Source organism: Cebus imitator, unplaced genomic scaffold (genome assembly GCF_001604975.1).
Source record: "Cebus imitator isolate Cc_AM_T3 unplaced genomic scaffold, Cebus_imitator-1.0 Scaffold302, whole genome shotgun sequence".
NCBI classification, from domain to species: domain Eukaryota; kingdom Metazoa; phylum Chordata; class Mammalia; order Primates; family Cebidae; genus Cebus; species Cebus imitator.
The window spans coordinates 2,688,056-2,710,233 of NW_016107617.1; the positions used below are offsets into that span (position 1 = coordinate 2,688,056).

General features: G+C 36.5%; 1 long non-coding RNA gene across 1 annotated transcript; it reads left to right on the forward strand.

Annotated features, from left to right (window-relative positions):
* Positions 1–14,457: 14,457 nt before the first annotated feature.
* Positions 14,458–21,935, forward strand: LOC119467541. Its single transcript, XR_005196078.1, has 3 exons — positions 14,458–14,603; positions 18,331–18,404; positions 21,535–21,935. It is a non-coding gene; the product is annotated as an uncharacterized LOC119467541 (long non-coding RNA).
* The last annotated feature ends 243 nt before the right edge of the window (positions 21,936–22,178 follow it).

The following is a 22,178-nucleotide window of genomic DNA, read 5'->3' on the forward strand; positions in this document are numbered from 1 at the left end:
GTAAAATCCTATCATAGTTATTTCAAGATTTACTTATTTCTCCTTTTGCTTGGACTTTTGGATATTCCACTTCATCCCCATAATGTAATGCTTAAATGATTATCTTTTTACTTAAATTATTTTTGCATCTCTGGTAATTCGTTAGGATAGACTCACAGAAGTTAAACTACAGAGTGTGAACATTTTCAAGGCTTACAATATACTTTTTTAAATTCCTTTAAATTCCCATCTATAGTATCTGAGATGTGCCCATGAAAAAAAAAATTAGCTACATATTCTCAACTTAAAATTAGGAACAAATGTCCCCCTCAAAAAATAGAAATCTAGCTTACAAATTAGTCTTTAAAATACGCCATCCAATACAAGCTATGTATCACTTGCTTAAAAGAAAATAAGTTTAAATGTTGTTCTACAGCAAGACATAAGGCATTTATTTGCTTCAGAGTTGGAGCTGCAGAGGTAAGCACCACAACAAAATATTACAGCAGCGTAATTAATCATCATGGACATTTCATTGTCAATGAACATAAATCAAAAGGCAAGAACTTTTCCTCCCTGAGTGATATGAAACCAACATAAACATGGAAAGAGGAATCAGATACTTGTCAGTGGCTGATAGTATTTTTCACTTCTCCCACAAATAAGTAGTAGAATGTTGCACATGAATACTTTCTACCATATGATTTATTTTCTCTACCAAGCATTACTTATAAATAGGAAAACCTTTATTCCAGCATCCTGGCATAAAAATGTCAAAAGACAAAATAGTCTAACTATCAATATGAATTGCCCAGGAATACAACAGGCTTAAAATAACGATGGTATAGGTGGCCAATTCAATTGCTTAGCAACATTGTCTTTCTCAACTAGACGTGTAGAAGACCAGGTTTATCTTTGAAGCAACTGAGTAAGGCTTAAACAGCAGAGAAACTAAATCTCATAGACCTAGATATGAATCTCATCTCTGCTAGTTATTGCTATGTGATTTGAGACAATTTCCCTCTCCAACACTGCTTTCTGCATTTGCAATATGAAGAAAATAATACCTGTTTTACAGGATGTAGTTAAGAACAAGTGAGACAATGTACACAAAGTGACTATCATGGGTTCTGAAAAATAAGTGAATCTCAATTAATGTTGGATGAATCAGGAGCTCTTCCTACATTCAAATGATAAAAACTTTTACTAAATCTCTCTCAATTATTTAGTATCTCTCTTAATGATAGCAAAGGCAAGCTTTGCCTTTATATTTCACTGGCTTAAAAAAGCTTAAATCCCGTTCCAAATTATTAGCCTTCTAATTATGATGCTTCAGTAACTCTATTTCATTCCACTGAACATAGAAGATGATAAATAACTTTAAAGTTTCATAAGCAAATTCATGCTCCAGGACAGCCTTGATCAAGTGAGTTGTCACAAGGGCTGCCAAGCCTCACAGTTTTCAATCCTGTGTTTTTATAAAACTCAGACATCATTTTAGTGTACATATTTTATATGGACCATTATTGTTTCTTTCACTTTTATTAATGATTAAAATCCATATAAAATGAATATTAAGAATTCCCTAAAATAAGTAGACATTTAATATTTTAAATAAAAGTCCACTTATTCAATAGGTGAATGAAACACATTGAATTTATCAGAATATGGTTTAAATATATTATGGAGTTCTTAATAATGGACATTGTTGACTAGAATGTAGTTCTTTTGTGGCAAATAATTTCATTTAAACCCTTTAAAAACAGATACTACAGGTTGGGCATGGTGGCTCATGTCTGTAATCCCAGCACTTTGGGATGCTGAGGCAGGTGGATTACTTTAGGTCAGGAATTTGAGACCAGCCTGGACAATGTGGAGAAATCCTGTCTCTACTAAAATTATAAAAATCAGCCAGGCGTGGTGGCATATGCCTGTAGTCCCAGCTACTCAGGAGGCTGAGGCAGGAGAATCGCTTGAACCGGGGAGTCAGAGGTTACAGTGAATTGACATTGCTCCACTGTACTTCGGCCTGGGAAACAGAGGAAGACTCCATCTCAAAAATAAATAAATAAATAAATAAATTTAAATTTAAAAAGTACTACAATATATTCCCAACAGACAAGCAAGATGGTAGGGAATCGTTCATGTCCCTGTCCCTCATGGAAATTCACTTGCAGGTTTTATGATCCAAAAATAGAGCAGGTGGTTACAGAATACTGAAGCAGAGGAGAGTTTCAACCTCTTTATAAACCTTAGTGTTTAGTATTGTAAAAGAAGAATACTTGTATGAGTCCACTGTGACTTCCTTTTGTAATTGTAGGGATGTCTTACAAACAAGCTCTCCAGGAAGCAGAACCTGAGCCAGTGATTTGAGTGCAATGATCCTTTAAGAAAACGCTCTCAGAATAAACCAGTGAGGAAGTGTTGTCAGAAGGATAACAGAAAATGAAGAAGAAGCCAGAAGGGTCTGACTTCAGATCCTGCTGGGAGCTCTGGAAATGTCTGCACTTTACAATTGAGCACTAGCATATATTGTTTTCAGACATAATGTCCCTACAGAGCACAGATATTACTGGTGAGTAGAGGCTGTTTTATTATGTCCAAAAATATCAAAAGTATGAGTACATTTATTTATCCTTCAACCAACATTTTTAGGACCTTCTTGAATTCCTACTTTAAGTAATACTTTTATAATTTTTATGTAATAATCCCTCAGAGTCTGCCTCTATGGAGTCAACGAAGCTGGGCCTTTGCACGAATGCACCAGAAAACCATTCAGCCATAGTTAGACCACGGAGGAGGAAAGCCAGTGTTAAAACATCCCTGACTGTAAGGGACAAGGAGGTTCCACTACACAAAAGCTATCCTCTGAAGGTCACAGGAACCTGCTTTTAACAGAAAAATATGCAGACGCTGTGATAAGGGTGGGAGAGAATCCAAATAAGCACCAACAGGTCCTCTGCAATAGACACAGTTTGCATTCAAATCAGTGTGGAACAAATGCGCTTAATTATTTGTATCTCAATCATCTCATTTGTAAATATATACATAATAGAAATGGGAAATTGTCTAGATCAGAAAAATACGGTTGGCCCAATGATGGAGAAAGTTTTTCTTCATTATATGAAGTTATTTATGTTCTACAACCAAGTTCACTTACTCATTCAGTATGTTCATTAAATATCTCTTATCAGGAATTTCAGTGATGATAAACTTACTTAAATGAAGCAAAGTATTAAATTGCTTTTCACTCATCAAACACTATTCCATGGTTATAAATGCATTCAAGTTTATCCCAATTTGCCACATCTTCATTTGTTTGAGCTGATATAACAGAATGCCTGAGATGGGATTGATGCAGGCAAATCTCAAAATTGGGGCATAGCTCACAAGGGTTCCTGGCTTTGGTCAGGAAAGAATTCAAGCGCAAGGCAACAGTGAAAGAAAGCAAGTTTATTAGAGCATTAGCATATAGCAAATGACTATTCCACAGATAGAGCAAGGCTATCCCATAGGCAGAGGGGCCTAGAGTAGCAGTGGACAGCAGTCGCAGCTCCATAGGCACAGCAGCCCAAAGCAGCAGCAGTCCTGAACAACAGTCAGAACAGGAGCACAAGTCCCAGCAGCCACAGTAGGAATTTTTGGCTAGCTGTGTTTATATTCATTCCAAATTATAGGCTAATTAAGGGGTGGGTAATTGGCAATTTTTTAGAAAAGAGGCAGGGAGTTCCTGGAACCAAATAAGGTAATTTCCAGGTTGTTACCATGGCACATTGACATTACATTTATACGCTGTCATGGCACCTGTGGGAGTGTCTTCAATAAGGAGCAGTGAGGGCAACCAGAGGTCATGTTCATGGCCATGTACTGGTTTCTGCCAGTTTCTTTACTCCATCCTGTTTTGGATTAGCAGTGTCGTTTCTGGTACCTAGAAAACAAGTCTTGCTGACCTCCTACTTCAAGATAATTTATAATGAAAGCAAATTTATTTCCTTACAGTTCAGGTAGCTGGGAAGTCTAAGGTCAGAGCACCAGAAGGTTCAGTGTCTGGTGAGATTATTCTCTTCTTCCAAGATGGGGCCTTTCGTGCTGCATTCTCCAGAGGAAAAAGTGGCTGGATCTCCACATGGCAGAAGGACAACAAAAGGGCAAGAGGAGACCAGACTCCCTCATTTATAAGGTGTTTACCTCAACCAAGAAGATAGACCCCATATGATCTGATAATCTCTTTAAAATAACACCTCTTAATACTGTTACAATGGCAATTAAATTTCAGCATGAGTTTTAGAGGGGACAAACATCCAAATCATGCCACCACAAAGAAAATGTGAACTCATCTCAAAGCCATCCCCACCAGTCTCCACAGCGTACAACACAAAATGCATTTCCTACTGATAATGAATTAGTGACTTTAAGTGATGTCTTAACCTGTAGATGTGTCATTTCATTCATGAGAGAATAACTCATCAATAGGAATTTTAACAATGGAAAAATGGCCTGTTCTAAAAACTCTCATAAATATGTTTATGAAGATTCTCTCTCTGGGCTCCACCAGAGCCTTTACAGATCCCAAATACCTACATACCTTCTCTCTACCTGCTGCAACATACCTCAACTAATGACCAGTTGGGGCTCCATTATTTATTTAGTTAGTTATTCTTGGTTAAATTAGAGAAACAACTTACCTAGCTAATTTGAAAAACGTTTTTACTTAGCAAGCACATTAGAGATCTCATCTATTGTCTACACTTTGCAATTGAGCACCAGCATATATTGTTTCCATACAAAATTTTGTCATGTCCCTAAAAGGAAACAAGTATGCCTGGTGAGTGAAGGTTGTTTTATTACATCCAAAATATCAAAAGTATTAACCAAAATTGATTGAGTATATTTACTTATTCATTCAGCCAACATTTTTAGGACCTCCTTGAATTCCTACTTTAAGTAATACTTTTATAATTTTCTATATTACAATCCCTCATTTTATATATCCTCATTAGTAGACTTTCACCTGCCTTCCCTGTCTCTAATTAATCAAGCATGAGATTTCTAATATTCTGACAAACCCAAAACTATTTTTCAACACAAATATGAGCTTATATTTTCTGTAGGATTGTGTGCAGGGAGTGCCGCTTTGCATGTTTTTCAAATACCCTCATTCCTTTAAAATATTAATAAAACTTTAATTTCTCAAGTTTCTATAAGAAGAGAATGTGAAGTGAATTAGGGTGAACTCAGAAACTTAAACCACACTTTGGGGGGCTAAGGTGGGCAAATTGCTTGACTCTAGAAACTTGACAGCAGCCAGAGCAACATGGCGAAACCCTGACTACAAAGAATACAAAAATTAGCCGGGTGTGATGGCACACACCTGGAGTCCCAGCTACTCCAGAGGCAGAAGTGGGAGAATCACCTGAGCCTGGGAAGTCAAGGCTGCAGTGAGTGTGATTGTGCAACTGCACTTTAGCCTGGCTGACAAAGTGAGACCTTCCCTGAGAGAAAAATGAAAGCAAGAGAAAGGAGGGAAAGAGGGAGGGAGGAGAGAGAGAAAGAAACTTAAACCAACAACTTTAGCGCTGAGTGTAATGAGAACAGCAGGAAACTACAGGGATCAGGTTAAGCCATGACATTGAGCCATACCTTGTGAATGTGTTTACAACACATTCCTATTATAGGTATGTTCCAGTGAAATGTAAATTTTTAATAAAATAGAGCAAAATATTTCATCAATAGTTAGGGAGCCAATATCTACAGTATGCAATTTTCTAAATTATTATAATTGAAGTTATTGTTAGATTGTGAGAGGAATGACTTCAAGAGTTCCCTAATTGGTCCCCAAGCATGCCAAGATTTCACCCGATAATGAAATGCTCCCATTAACCCATGTTCCCTTAAAGTCTCCAGAGAAAACTGCTAGTTTCCAGGTTAGTGAAGACGCCAAATTTTTCCTTGCTCTGGATTTCTAATTGGTGAACTGACACAGGGGAGAGAAAAGGTTCACATAACAATTGTTTGTCCTAAATCAGGAGCTTTTCTGGTGGGTGAGTCAGGGTACCAATACTTCATAACTCACAATGACATTCAGGAAGATTTCAAGGAGCAACAGAGACATTCACAGTGATATATTGTTTCCAAAGGTGGACGTTGCGTAATTCTATTTCTCTACTAATATAAGTTCAATATGTGGTTGCTGAGGAAGCCAAGCACCTAGAAAAGTCATCTAGTTACATATGATATCTAGCTCAAAGCAAATTACTGAGCAGTGACTGTGCTTGCCTCTGTGAACCTGCCTGAACATGCGTGACCAAAGATGTCTACATGTAAAGCCACCATATATCACCATCCTCCAACCCACACCCCATAGGTCAGGTCCAAGATCCCATTACTGAGGCAGAGTTGTCTAGGTATGGTAAACTCAAAAATAAAATGAGAAAAATAGAACTGAGAAGAAGTCCAGTCGTTATCCTCACTTTTCTATATTAAAATACCCTTCAGTGTGAAATAAAATGGCCATATACTTAGAAAAAGATTTTTTTTAATGATGGATGAGAAAGAGGAAGGGTAGGAAGGATCATAGCAGCCTCATAACACAGGTAGACATATTTCCTCATATATTTTGAAATTTGAAGCAGAATTGATATTATTTACTTCTTAAATATTTGATAGCATTAATGAGTGAGGCGAGCTGAACCTGGGGTTTTCTTTAGAGGAAGCATTTTTAAAAATAAACTTTGATTTTAGAATAATTGTAGACTTACAGAACAGTTGCAATCACTGTCCATCATCCCCATTCACCTCTCACACAGTGTCCCTGAATGTGGGGATTTCCTACCTTGGCACAATTAATATTTCATGCCAAATCATTCTTTGTTGTGGGAGACTGTCTTGTATACTCTAGATCTTCGCTAGCATCCTAGGCTTCTACCTTAGATGCTGGTAACACTGTTCCCTCAATGGTAACAGCCAAAAACGTCTTGAGATCTTGGAGATGTTCCCCAGGGGACAAAATTATGCCTAGTGGAGAACTGCTGCCCTAATGTTAACATCTTACATAACCATGTCAGAAACTAACACGGGTACCTCACCGTTAACTAAACTACAGACTATTCAGACTTCATCAATTTTTTTTATTACCATCCTTTTTCTGTCTGGATATCCAATCCAGTATACCACACTGCATTTAATAATGGAATTACTTTAATTAGCAATCAAATTTGTTTAATTGATATAGGGCTATTCAGCCTATTGTGAAATCACTTTCTATGAACATGTCTCTCTCAAAGACTTTGTCTATTTCATCTAAGCTGTTACATGTATTGATATACAGTTTGTTGGTCATAATACTTATCATCCTCTTACTGTCTGTAGAGTGTGTGATGATATTCCTATGTTTATCCCTAATACAGATAATTTGCATTTTCTCTCATTTCTTGATCACTCTGGCTAAGATTTGTTGTCAAGTTTACTAATATTTTCAAGAACCAGCTTTTAGTTGTATTAAAATTTTTTCTATTGGGGTATTTTCTATGTTAATGATTTTTCCTTATATCTTTACTATTTTCTTTTTTCTACTTTGGGTTTAACTTGATCTTCTTCTCTTTAGATTCTTAATATACAAACAAATTATTATTTGATATCTTTCTTCTTTTCTAATATAACACCATTAAACGTATCTCTAAGCACTGATTTGGATTTATTTCACAAATTTTGGTAGTTTTGTTTTCATGTTCATTTAGTTCAATTTTTGTTTTCTTTTATGATTTTTCTTTCACTCAGAGATTACTTAGAAATGAGTGCTTAATTTTCAAATGTTTAGGGAAATTCCAAATATTTTTCTCATAGTGATTTCTAATTTAATACTTTTTGGTAAGGGAAAATACTCCACATTATTTTGCTCCTTAAAAGTATTGTTTTATGGCCAAAGTCATAATTATGTTGGTGGCCAATATAATTTGGCCATGTTCCCACCCAAATCTCATCTTGAGTTGTAGCTCCCAAATCCCCACAAGTCATGGGACGTACCCACTGGGAGGTAACTGAATCATGGGGGCAAGTTTTTCCCATGCTGTTCTCATCATAATAGTGAGTTTGTCTATTTACTTACTTACTTACTATACTTTAAGTTCTGGAGTACATGTGCAGATCATGCAAGTTTGTTACATAGGTATACACGTACCATGGTAGTAGTGCTTTGCTGCATCCATCACCCCGTCATCCACATTAGGTATTTCTCCTAATGCTTTCCCTCCCCAATCTCCCCAATAGTGAGTTTCACAAGATCTGATGGTTTTATAAAGGGCAGTTTCCCTGCATAAACTCTCTAGCTTGTAAGATGTGCCTTTTCTCCTTTCACTTTTCGCCATGATTGTAAGTCTCCCCAGCCACGTGGAACTGTGAGTCTATTAAACCTCCTTTTCTTTATAAATTACCCAGTCTCAAGTATATTTTTATTAGCAGCATGAGAACAGATTAATACAGTGGCTATTCCATGTGCACTTTTAAAAATGTATATTCTGCTCTTGTTGGATGGGATATTCCATAAATATCTATTTGGTCAAGTTGATCTACAATGTTGATAAAATTTTCAATATCCTTACAGATTTTTTTCTCTATATGTTCTATGAGTTACAGAGAAAATAAGGTTTAAATTTCTATCTCTAATCATAGATTTGTCTATTTCTTTTATTTCTGTTTTACTTTATGTATCTTGGTGCTGTTATTAAATGCATATGTATTCCAGATTATAGGTATTTTTGAAGAAGTGATCCTTTATCATTATGAAATGCTCTATCATCCCCATTAATATTTCTTGTTTTTAAATCTATGTGCATATTAATATTGCTATTCCAATTTTCTTATTACTTTTTCTATGGTATAGCATAATCCATTTTTATATATCTGCATATACAATTAAAGTCAGTTTTTTGTATTCAGCATATAGTTGGGTCCTGCTTTTTTTATCCAAAGTGACAGATTCTTCATTTGCCTTCATTTTTCAGACATTTTTTTTGGTTATAGAATTTTCTGGTTTTTTCTCAGTATCTTAAAAGTATTGTTTCCTTGTTTCCAGTTTACACAATTTCTGATGAGAAGTCCACAGTCATTCTCAGTTTTTGTTCCTCTGTATAAATCTTTCTCTGATTGCTTTGAGATTTTTTCACTGATTTTCAGAAGCTTTATTATTATGAGCCTTGGTGTGGATTGTATGTGTGTGTTAATGTTGCTAAAGTTTTGTTGAGATTTTTGAATCTGTGACTTTGCAGTGTTTAACACAGTATTGCTGAAAAATTTAAAATGTGTTTGAAAATTCTTGAAGAATTTGAAAATTTTCTGCTCTAATTTATTTACATTTTTTTTCCATTTTCCCCTTTTGTGACTTTAATTGCACACTAGATTCTTCAACTGCTTGATATTTTCCCACAGGTTACTGAAGCTTTGGTCTTTCTTCAGTATTTTCTCTATATTTCACTTTATTAGCTTCTATTTCTGTGTTTTCAAGTTCACACATTTTTGTCTTCTGCAGTGTTTAACCCACTGTTAATCCAGCAACAGTTTTAGTTCAAGTAGTGTATTTTTTTTAATTCCTATCATTTGGTTTGTTTTTATATTTTTTCTCTCTCACCTCAACATGTCATATTTTCCTTAGTCCTACTGATCATACTTTTATAATAGCTGTGATCTCTAGGGTGTGCCCTCTTCCTCTTTTTCTCTCTCTGTGCAACTACCTTCCATCCAGTGCTCTTCACCTCAAATTCTAATTGTCTCAGCATCCCTAGACTTTGATCTCTGCCTCAGTGAGATCACTAGGGTTTGTTTGGATTCTTCTTCCCCATGCCACAGGTACCTCTAGGAAGAAAATTGAGTTAAACATAAGGTTCCCCTGATTTGTTTGCATTCTCTCATGAATCACAGTGCTGTATTTCCTTCTATCCAATATTCAGAAACCATTGATTTGTGTAAGTTATTCAGCTTTCTGCTTGTTTCTGACAGGAGGGCAAGTCCTGTAACAGAGGCTCCTTTATGGACAGAAGTGGAAGCCTGAATGCAGCCTTTAGATGAGACTATCTGCCTCCACTAATTTTAATGATGACTTAGCAAGCATGCTGGTCATGGTACCAGGTATTTTCTTGCAATCACTCAGCTTTAATGGTTCTTTAAGTCTGTTTTTCTTCCCAAACACAGAGGGGTCAAAGGCCATAAGGATGGTTACTGATAGATTTCAACCTAGGTTTTCCTGGCTCTTAACTCTTCTTCCATTTCAAAGAGTATCCCGTTTTTGAATGAGTCCCCTGACATTCATTCTCTCATTGATTTCTAAATTTTGTGGGTTTTCAAGGTATCACTTAGTCTTGTTCTCTACTTTGAGAAAACAGATTAATATGCCCATCTAAGGCATAGGTCAACTGAGGTCCAGAGGGCTCTGTGATTTTCTCAAGGCCCTACAAGTAGTAAACAACAGGAGAAAGTAGAAAAACAAGATTAGCGCTTATATCTCTGAGCACCAAGAATGGCATTCCTTCGATTACAACTCACTGGAAAGCAAAAGCTATTTAACTGCACACTTTTTAAAAAGAAGCAACCATTAAAATAACAAATCCTTAATTTAAATTAACATCTTCAATCTACTCTTCAGCTCAGCCTCTCCAATATGATCTCCAGAAATGAGGTTTAAATGCACTGACATTCTGTCAACCATATCCTTAAGGAATAGATTCTAGAGTCTTTGTTTGAAATGACTGTCATGAGTTGACTTATAAAAAGTAACTGGTTCTATAATTTCATCCATGTCAAAATCTGCTACACACTGTTTCCTAATTGCTGTTTTGTGTGTGCACACAGGTGTAAAATCAGTTTACTTGCTCGGGCAGCTCTCTGGCAATGCCTCTAAGTCACAAAATAATAAAATGTAATGACTGTTCCTAGCCTGCGGCTCAAGCTTTTTCAAGCCTCTCTGTCATCTAAAAGATTATGTCAAAGTCAAGAAACCATCTGGGCCTCAGTTTCCTTAACTGTAAAATGGCAGCTAGAGACAAATATCTAAATAACTCTAAGCTTCCTTACATTTCTGACGTTTTAGAATTTAGTTTTTAAGTAGGTTTAGATGGAATCACATCAACTAGGAATGCCTATTAATTGGCAGGTCTATGCTTACCTGGTACAATGATAACCACGGTCCATTGTCCAAGTTTTTCTGTAACATTTAGAGTCATGTACTAAAGGATATTGTTGATGTGCTTTTCTGAATCACAATGCTACGTAGAGCCTTTTGTAAAAAATGTAGAGTACAGAGGCCATGAGAGAACTCATAAAATAGGAAATAAAAAACTCAGGGAATTTACACGTTAACTAACCTTAATATGTTTAGTATAACTTGAATACGTTTGTTTTAACTTGAATGTATTATTTCGGTTTTTATAAGTCCTTTAATTTTTTTTCTTCCAACTTTTATTGTGGGTTCAGGGGATACATGTGCAGGTTTGTTATAGGGGTAAATTCCATGTTGCTGGGGTTTAGCATGCAAAGAACCTCATCACGCAGGTAGTGACTATAGTACCTGGTAGGTAGCTCTTCAGTTCTTACATTCCCCACAACCGTCCTTCTCAAATAAGCCCCAGTTGTCTATTGTTTCATCTTTATGCCATGCGTAATCAATGTTTAGCTCTTACTTGCAAGTAAGAACATGTGTGATTTAGTTTTCTGTCCCTGAATTAGTTCACTTAGGACAATGGCCTCCAGTTCCATCCATGTTGCTGCAAAGGACACAATTTCATTCTTTTTTATGGTTGTGTAGCATTCCATGGTATATAAGTACCATATTTTCTTTATCTAGTCTACTGCTAAAGGGCATTTACATTGATTCCATGTCTTTTGCTATTGTCATTAGTGCTGCAGTGAACATAGGCATGCATGTGTCTTTATGGTAGAATAATTTATAATCCTTGGGTATTAATATGTACCCAGTAATGGCATAGCTGCATTGAACAGTAGTTCTAAGTTTTTGAGAAATTGTCACACTGCTTTCTACAATGGCTGAACTAATTTATACTTCCACCACCCTGTATGTATTCCCTTTTCTCTGTAACCTACCAGCATCTGTTATTTTCTTAACTTTTTTAATAAGAGCCATCACAACTGGTGAGAGGTGGTATCTCATTGTGACTTTCATTTGATTTCTCTAAGGATTCGTGATGCTGAACATTTTTTTCATGTGCTTGTTGTCCATGTGTATGTCTTTTTTTGAAAACTGTTAATGTCATCTGCCCACTTTTTAATGGGGTTGTTTTTTGCTTGTTAGTTCATTTGAGCTCCTTATAGATGCCAGATATTAGACCTTAGTCAGATGCATAGTTTGCAAATATCTTCCATCCTAAAGGTTGTCTGTTTACTCTGTTGATAGTTTCCTTTGCTATGCAGAAGCTCTTTAGTTTAATTAGGTCCCAGTTGTCAATTTTTGTTTTGTTGCGGTTGCTTTTGGCATCTTCATCATGAAATGCTTGCCAGGGCCTATATCCAGAAAGGTATTTACTAGGTTATCTCCCAAGTTTTTATAGTTTTTGGTTTTACAGCAAAGTACTTAATTTGTACTAAGATGATTTTTGTACATGGTGTCAATTTCATTCAATTCAGCTCTGATTTGAACTATTTTCTTGTTTTCTGCTACCTTTAGGGTTGCCTTGCTCTTGTTTTTCTAGTTTTCCTAGATGTGACATTTGGTGTTAATTTAAGATCTTTCTAGCTTTTTGATGTGAGCAATTATTGCTATAAAATTATCTCTTAATACTGCTTTAGCTACGTCCCAGAGATTCTGGTATGTTGTATCTTTGTCCTCATTAGATTAAAAGAATTTCTTAATTTCTGCTTTTATTTCATTTTTCACCTAAAAGTCATTCAGTAGCAGGTTGTTTAATTTCCATGTAACTCTATGGCTTTGAGCAATTCTTAGTATTGATTTCTATTTTTATTTCACTGTGGTCTGAAAGTGAGGTTGGTGTAATTTCAGGTTTTTTAAAATTTGCTGAGAAGTGTTTTATGGCCATTTTTGTGGTCTTTTTAGAGTATGTGCCATGTGTTGAAGAGAAGAATGTATATTTCGTGTTTTGAGGTGGAAAGTTCTGTAGTTGTCCTTAGGTCCACTTTGTCAAGTGTCAAGGCCCTGAAAATAGTTTTTAGTTTTCTGCCTCAATGATCTGTCCAATACATCAGTGGGGTGTCGAAGTCTCCCACTATTAATATGTGGTTATCTAAGTCTCTTCATAAATCTCTTAGAATTTGTTTTATCAATTTGAGTGATCTTGTGGTGGGTGAATGTACATTAAGGTTAGTTAGCTCTTCTTTTTGAATTGAACCCTTTGCTATTACAAAGGGCCCTTTTTTGTCTTTTTTGATCACTGTTGGTTTAAAGTCTGTTTTGTCTGAAATTAGAATAGTAACTACCTTTTTTATGTTTTCCATTAACTTGGTAGAATTGTCTCCTTCCCTTTACTTTGAGCCTATGGGTGTCAGTGCATGTGAGATGGGTCTCTAAAATACGGCATATAGTTGAGTCTTGCTTCTTTATCCATCTTGCCACTCTGTGCCCTTTGAGGCATTTAGCCTGTTTATATTCAAGGTTAATATTGATATATTCAGATTATATTCTGTCATCACATCATTAGTTGGCCATTATGCAGACTTGATTGTGCAGTTGCTTTATAGTGCCAATGGTCCATGTACTTACATGTGGTTTTGTGGTGGCCAGTAATGGTCTTTCCTTTCCATATTTAGCTCTACCTTAAGAACTTTATGTAAGGCCAGTCTGGTAGTAAATAATTCCCTTAGCATTTGCTTGTCTGAAAAAAAGATCTTATTTCTCCTTTGCTTATGAAACTGAGTTTGCCTGGATATGAAATTCTTGACTAGAGTTTCTTTTCTTTAAGAGTACTGAAAATAGGTCCCCAGTCTCTTCTGGTTTGTAGGGTTTCCGCAGAAAAGTCCACTATTAGCCCGATGGGGCTCCCTTTGTAGGTGACCTTGTCCTTCTCTCTAGCTACCTTTAACATTATTTTTTTCTTTCATTTCAACCTTGGATAATCTGATGACTTTGTGTCTTGGGGATAGTCATCTTGTATAGTATCTCATAGTGGTTCTCTGCATTCTCTGAGTTTGAATGTCAGCTTCTCTAGTGAGATTGAAGAAATTTTCAAGGACAATATCCAACTTTGCTCTCTCTTTCTCTCAGGGATGCTAATGAGTCATAAATTTGGAATCTTTACATAATCCCATAATTCTCACAGAGTTTTTGTTCATCTTTATTCCTTTTTATTTTTTTTCTGAGTCAACTTGCAGAACAGGTCTTCAAGCTCTGAGCTTCTTTCCTCGGTTTGGTCTACTCTTCTGTTAATACTTCCAATTGTATTGTGACATTTCATAGTGTGTTTTCAGCTTTATCAGGTTACTTTGGTTCTTTTTTAAAATAGCTACTTTATCTTTCAACTCTTGTATAATTTTATTGATTTCCTTGTACAGGGTTTGAACTTTCTTCTGAATCTCAATGATCTTCATTTCCATTTAGATTCTGAATTCTATTTCAGCCACTTCAGTCTGGTTAAGAACCATTGTTCAGGAGCTCGTATGGTCATCTGAAGGTAACAAAACATTCTGGCTTTTATTTTTGCCAGAGTTCTTGCCCTGGATCTTTTACCTCTGTCTCAGCTGATGTTTCTTTAATATTTGAAGGTCCTTGCCTTTGGATGGAGCTGTTGGCTTTTATATTCTCTGAGGCTCTTGAGGCTTTGATTGTTGTAAGTTGGATTTATTCAGTTGGCTTCATTTCTGGATTATTTCAGGGGACCAAGGATCAGTTCAGCACTGCTGGGCTGCATCCTCCAATCCTTTGTGGCTGGGCCCAGCCCTGCAGTTTTTTTCTCTGATCCCTCAAAGTTAAGAACCTGCTGTGCTGGAGGAGCGGAGGTGCTCCCAGTGTGCTGACAACAATACTCCAACTGGGGGGTGCCATGAAAAGCACTTCAGTGGAGTGGTGGTGCCAGCAACAAGTTGGTGGTAGGTACCTCTGATTATTCAAAAGTGCAAATATTCATTCAATTGCCAGAGATATAAGTTAAAATAGTCAATGTCACTTTCATAAGAATTCAATATTTTAAATTAAAGGGATATTTTTAATAAACAAAACTATTACTATCACCATGAAGCCTACAAACAAAAGAGATAAACAGACATTAGCAGTACCTGTTGGTTTCATTTCTGGATTATTTCAGGGGACCAAGGATCAGTTCAGCACTGCTGGGCTGCATCCTCCAATCCTTTGCGGCTGGGCCCAGCCCTGCAGTTTTTTTCTCTGATCCCTCAAAGTTAAGAACCTGCTGTGCTGGAGGAGCGGAGGTGCTCCCAGTGTGCTGACAACAATACTCCAACTGGGGGGTGCCATGAAAAGCACTTCAGTGGAGTGGTGGTGCCAGCAACAAGTTGGTGGTAGGTACCTCTGATTATTCAAAAGTGCAAATATTCATTCAATTGCCAGAGATATAAGTTAAAATAGTCAATGTCACTTTCATAAGAATTCAATATTTTAAATTAAAGGGATATTTTTAATAAACAAAACTATTACTATCACCATGAAGCCTACAAACAAAAGAGATAAACAGACATTAGCAGTACCTGTTATAGACGTTTCTCAAGAAAGGAAATCTAAGAATTTCACCTCTAAAACCTTTAACTGTTATATGATTATGAATAAAAAGGTATGTATTCTTTTTACAAAACAGACTTTAAACCAACAGTGATTAAAAAAGACAAACAAGGGCACTTCGTAAGGGTTGAGTTGGAGCGTACTGCAAAACAAAGAGGTGCAATGGAGCTGTAGTTTATTTTACTCTATTTTATAAATCTGTCCCTTTCAGCTTAACTTCTTAGACAAAATATCTCTGGAAGGCAGAGGAAGAATAGGAGGGAGGGGAAGAAAAGGAAATAAACCAGATTGCTTGTGAGACCACTGGACCCTTGAAAAACTTACAGAACATAATGAAGTTGGGCAAGTTCTAAGAACTGAAAAGGCTCTGTAATCTGTCCAAGTAATGGTCCACTAGTAGGGATACCTCATGTCCACCTTTGGTATTGGTATAGCTAAGCAATAAATCACAAGTCATGAGAATGCTGGAACTTTGTAAGTACATGTCAAAGGCACTAGACCAAATTAATAGGGTTCTAGAAAATGAACTAGTCAATTCAACATCAATACCCTCTAACCAACTCTGAAGTTTATTTCTTTTTTTGTTGTTAATTTATTTTTGAGAGAGGAATGGGTAATGAATGTTGACTGTGACCTGACTCACTGGTCCTGAAAAGAAAAGCAACCATTAGCCACAGTACATAATTTTTATCTTTCTTCTTATATTGGACCATTTCTATTTTATAGGTAATTGCTTATTTAGAACAGTGGATTTCAACCCTAGCTACCCGTTAGAATCACCTACAGAGCTTTAGAAAAATAAATGCCCAGGTCCCAGCTCTGTTCAATTAAATGAAAAATCTCTATAACTGGGGCCTCCCCTAGATATTTAACTTCCCTAGTTATTCACAAAATTGAGGTAGTAAGATCCCCTATCTTATATGATTCTTGAAAAGATTAAATAAAACATAGGCAGGCTTAGCACAGAGCCTGCCTCAAGAATAAGCTCTTGTAATAATTATTACAGCAAACATAAGAGGGAGGAATGTATTCATTACATTCTGCAGTAATATCTTTGGTTGACTTCTCCGTCTCTGGTGAGAGGGAACATTATGTTTATACAGGTCACCAATTCTTTCTCTAAGAGTGTAAAAAGAGGAAAACAAAAAATAAATTGGTTAAGCTTAAAACTGTGGACCTCAGTCATCCCTGGGAGAAAATGGATTACCGTCATTAATGTCTGCTGTATCCAGCCCAGATGCAAAAGCCAGAAGCGTCTTAATTACAATCAGCTTCACAAATTAATCTCCATAATTCTAATACTTCAGAAATTAACCTCTTGTCCTGAGAAGGTCAAGTTAAATGTCAGCCCCAGATGGAACCTGAAGAGGCCTTCAGATTTAAGATCAACAACACAGTTGGCCACACAGCTGTGCATTCTTCCCTCAAATTGCCATTGATCTTTCCAAAAGCATCACTGTAAAGACATTCAAACAAATAAAAGACCTGAGGTAGAATTCTTTTTTTTCTCAGTCTTAGGTATAATTCACTTGAAGATTCAAAATGAGTTGAATTTCTAAGAGTCTTATTTTGGATGAGAAGATGGTGAGGGGCAAAATAACATATTTCTTAGCTTCTGGAGGTCAATGTGACAAGGATGTATCTGATCTTTGCTGATTATACTACACAGCTTCCTCAATGGCTTTGGGCTTAAAGATGAACACTACTTTCCTAATTTTGTAATTGTGGGCACAAACATATTTAGCCTCCAGTTAGCAGCAAGAAAACATGGAGCTATATCAAAATATATAGCTCAAAAGGATGCAAACATTCCTGTGTTTACAAATGAGTCAACACATCCCAAAAAGGTCCCCCAAAGTAGCTGTCAAGTCAGATTGTATCTAATAAGAGATGAACCAAATGGTTTTAATAAGAAATTTGTTATTGGAGATGAACTTTTTTTTTTTTTGAAATGGAGTTTCACTCTGTTGCCCAGGCTACAGTGCAGTGGCATGATCTCAGCTCACTGCAACCTCTGCCTCTTGGGTTCGAGCCATTCTTTTCTCTCAGCCTCCCGAGTATCTGGGATTACAGGCACCCACCCACCACGATGTCTGGCTATTTTTTGTCTTTTCAGTAGAGACATGGTTTCACCATTTTGAGCAGGCTGGCCTTGAATTCCTGACCTCAAGTGATCCACCCACCACAGTCTCCCAAAGTACTGGATGACAGACGTGAGCCACCATGCCCGGCTTGAGATGAACTTTTAAGATACATAAATTTTACTTAAAATCATTAAGGCATCAGGATTAAAAGGTAAATAGTGTTAATGAGCACAAGGAGGTAGATAGAGCCTGCTAGAGATAAAATTAGTGCTAGAGTTAACAAAGAAACCTGTATAATGTGAAGCAACATTCAACCCAATGAAAGGTCTGGGGCCTTACCATATAAGCGTCTTGTCAAACAGCTGAGCTTTTGAAAACAAATCCTAAAATAATCTCTTTTATTATCATCCTATTTTCAGTACTGAGAATTTTGCTCTATTAACTGGCAAAACAAAAATAAATGGATTATTTCTCTCAAGGTTATCAACCAAAAAACTATTGCAGTATATCAGCTTGGATCTTTTTTTCTGGAAAAGTCATTTATAAATCTCTGGTTTTTTATTTCCCCTTTCTGTAAAATAGCAGGAGGAACTCTTCATTTCTGTAGTTCACCTCCCCTGAGGAAAAAAAAAGTAACTACTGAGTATAGGAGAAAGGTGAGATTTGTGTTACATGATTGTCTGTGAAGTACCTACACCTTTAGTTGGGGTATTTTGATCAATCTGCACAAAAATTTTCTTAGTAGGTTTTAATACTCACTTCCTAAAAATCAGAATCTGATGCCCAACAAAGTCAAGCCATTTGTTCATACAGAGAACAGTGGTGAATGCAGGTCTTCTAAATCACTTATCCCCTGCATGGAAGGAAATAACACAGAACTTAAGCTATGACTTACCTTCCGCATGCCAAATGTAATTCCAAGAAAGGAATCCTCTGTCTTACATCATGTGTACCAACTGCAAACAAACGTTTCTGAGACCATATATAGATCTGATAGGAAGACAGAGTTACATAATGGATTAGCAATGCCCACAAGTCACAGAGGTGTTACGGGCTGAATGATACCCACCTTTCCCCACCCAAGAAAAGATATGTTGGAGTCCTAACCCTCAGTACCTCAGAATGTGACCTTATTTGGAGATAAGGTCTCTACAGATGTAATGAAATTAAAATGAGGTCATCAAGGCATCCTAATTCAATATGACTGGTGTCCTTATCAAGAATGGCCATAATAAAAAAATCATAGATGTTGGCATGGATGTGGTGAATAGAGAACATTTCTACACTGCTGATGGAAATGTAAACTAGTACAAACACAAAGGAAAACAGTGTGGAGATAAAAGTAGAACTATCATTTGATCCAGCATTACCACCATTGAATACCCACTCAGAGGAAAAGAGGTAATTATACGAAAAAGACACTTGCATATGCATGTTTATAGCAGCACAATTTGCAAATGCAAAAATGTGGAAACAACCCAAATGCCCATCAACCAACAAGTGGATAAAGAAATGGTGATACACACACACAGACACACACACACACATACACACATATATCTCACATATATATCTCACACATATATACACAACACATACATATATACAACATACATATTTATATATATGATGGATTGGGGGAGGTGGGCACAATTCAGCCCGTAACACCTCTGTGACTTGCAGGCATTGCTAATCCATTATGTAACTCTGTCTTCCTATCAGACCTACATGTGGTCTCAGAAACATTTGCTTGCAGTTGTTATACATGTTATAGGACAGGATTCCTTTCTTGGAATTACATCTACCTGAAGTTTGGCATTCTGATAGTAAGTCATAGATTAAATTCTGTGTTATTTCCTTTCATGCAGGGGAGAAGTGATTTAGAAGACCTGGAGACACACACACACACACACACACACACACACACACACACACACACACACATAATGGAATACCACTTAGCTGTTAAAAGGAATGAATTAATGACATTTGTAGCAACCTGGATGGGATTGGAGACTATTATTTTAAGTGAAGTACTTCAAGAATGGAAAGCCAAACACTGGATGTTCTCACTCATAAGTGGGAGCTAAGCTATAAGAATGACACAATGGACTTTAGGGACTCAGGGGGAAAGGGTGGAAAGGGGGTGAGGGATAAAAGACCACAAATTAGGTTCAGTATATACTGCTCAGGTGATGGGTCCACCAAAATCTCACAAATCATCACTAAAGAATTTACTTACATAACCAAATACTACCTGTTCCCCAAAAACCTATGGATATAACTCAAAGAAAAAAAAAACAGAAAAATTTGGACACCAGAAATGCATAGAGGGAGAACCCCATGAAAAGGCTGCAGTTAAGCTGCTGCAAGTCAAGGAAATACCACAAGGTAGGAGAGAGGCCTGGAATAGATCCTCCCTTAGCTCCTTCAGAGGGCAGAGCTCGACTACACCTTGACCTCAAAAGTCTGGCCTCAAGAACTGTCAGAGAGTAAAACGGTACAATTAAGCCTTCCAGTGCTTTGTTACCGCAGCTCTAGGAAACAGACACAGGGGTAAGAATATGGCACCATGAGAGCCGTCTGTTTACGATCCTCTTTTAAAAAGTGAGTTATCTCATTCACTTCTGAATCCTTACCCTGGTGTCTGATGTAAAAAGTACTCAATTTTTAAAACAATTTTTAAACAAATTTTAATTGAATAATCTGGGGAGAGTATAATAGAAGTTTTCCCATTGTTGATGTGATGTCATAAGATCAGGTCACACATTGCTCTTACAGGTATTCTTTGGAAAAAAGAATAATTAATGCTCACATAAAGTGGTAGAGGAAAAGATGGAAGATCCCAGCAAATGGAAAACAAATAAATACAATGAACGAGGAAGCTCTTTTGGAGTGTCTGGGTATAGTGACATATCTCTAGGAAGTTCAGAGAAAAATTAAAGTGAAGAAGAAGATTATCATTAGGCTGGACAGGATTTTTTAGTTGAGACTCAGGCAAATAATGTGTAGAGTACTAATGGCACAAAGGTAATTGACTGTGTTTGAATACTATTGGATGAAGTTACCCCACTTTCAGTAAAACTCCGTCTTACTGCATTAGTGCATTTCTCAGTCCCACATTATCTGCATGAAACATGTTCAAATAAATCTTACATGTTAGTATTATTTTCATGAACCATAACTAATAAAAAACGTAAAATTAGCACACTGGTAGAGCTTAACTATCACGGAGGCAGGTTTCTTAGTTCAGAAAGCTAAGGAATGTAACTAATGTAGGGTGACCTCACAGCTTTTCAAAGTCAGATTGACATGTCTCACAGGCAGCTTGCAGATATTCTCCCAGGAGATACTCATTCATGTCTTCCCCTAGGTCTCAAAAGAAATTCATGTTGGTGGCTTGCATGGAAGTGGAGAATCTTAACATGTAAATAGAGTTCTACCCAACACAGCTCTCACTAAGGCAAACTTTCTTTTATCAAGAAAATAATTGTTATATTATGATTTGCTGCCTACTTACTCTGTGCTATGCTGAAGTTTTGCTTACATCACCGTATTAAATCACCATGGACCCCCTACATAATACTTGCAACACTTCTAAAATAAGGAATTATTATTACTGCTATTTTATGAAGAAGCTGGGGCCCAAGTCGGTCAAGTAAGTTGCCCAAGTTCATTCAGCTATAAAGTGACGGGACCTATATTTCTACCTACATCCTCTGCCCCCTAGTATTCTATCTGTGATTATTCCTTCTAACATATACTATCTCATTTCCTGCTCTACAGTTTCCAGCCTTCTTTACCATGACATGATTATTTGAGACATAAAGGGGAAACTGCATGCCAGCATCTGAAATACTGGGAGTCATTTCTTCTCTCATTTACTCCGCAAATTTATATACAGAGAGCACTGTAACTGGCATTATTGTGATTAAAATGACAAATAAAAATAGACATAATCTTTGCTGTGTAAATTTATCTACCGGTACCATATCTCCCAGATTTTTTAAGGACAGTCCTAGTTTAAAGGACTCTTAGGCCACCAATTCTTTTGAGATCACTTATTTTGATGGGATGCAGAAAATGTACTTACCCTCAAAGATAGATGAAATTGAGGAATATATTAGGCATATTAAGGCAACACAGAATTCCTGTTTCTAAATAAAATTTAAAAGACTTGAGCAAAATAAAAAATAGTCTTTAGGAATAACCGAAAAGCATGTTTTAAGTTACCATAAACTGTAATAATTACAATTATGACAACTTAATTTAAACACACACACACATACCAAGCATAACAACAAGGATAATGGAGATTCTGCTCTACAAGGTACATCTCAAGATCCAATATGACAATTGTCATAAGAAAAAGAAGCACAGTTTACTGAGAATCTACTACATACCAGGTACATTACATAAAATCTAATTTA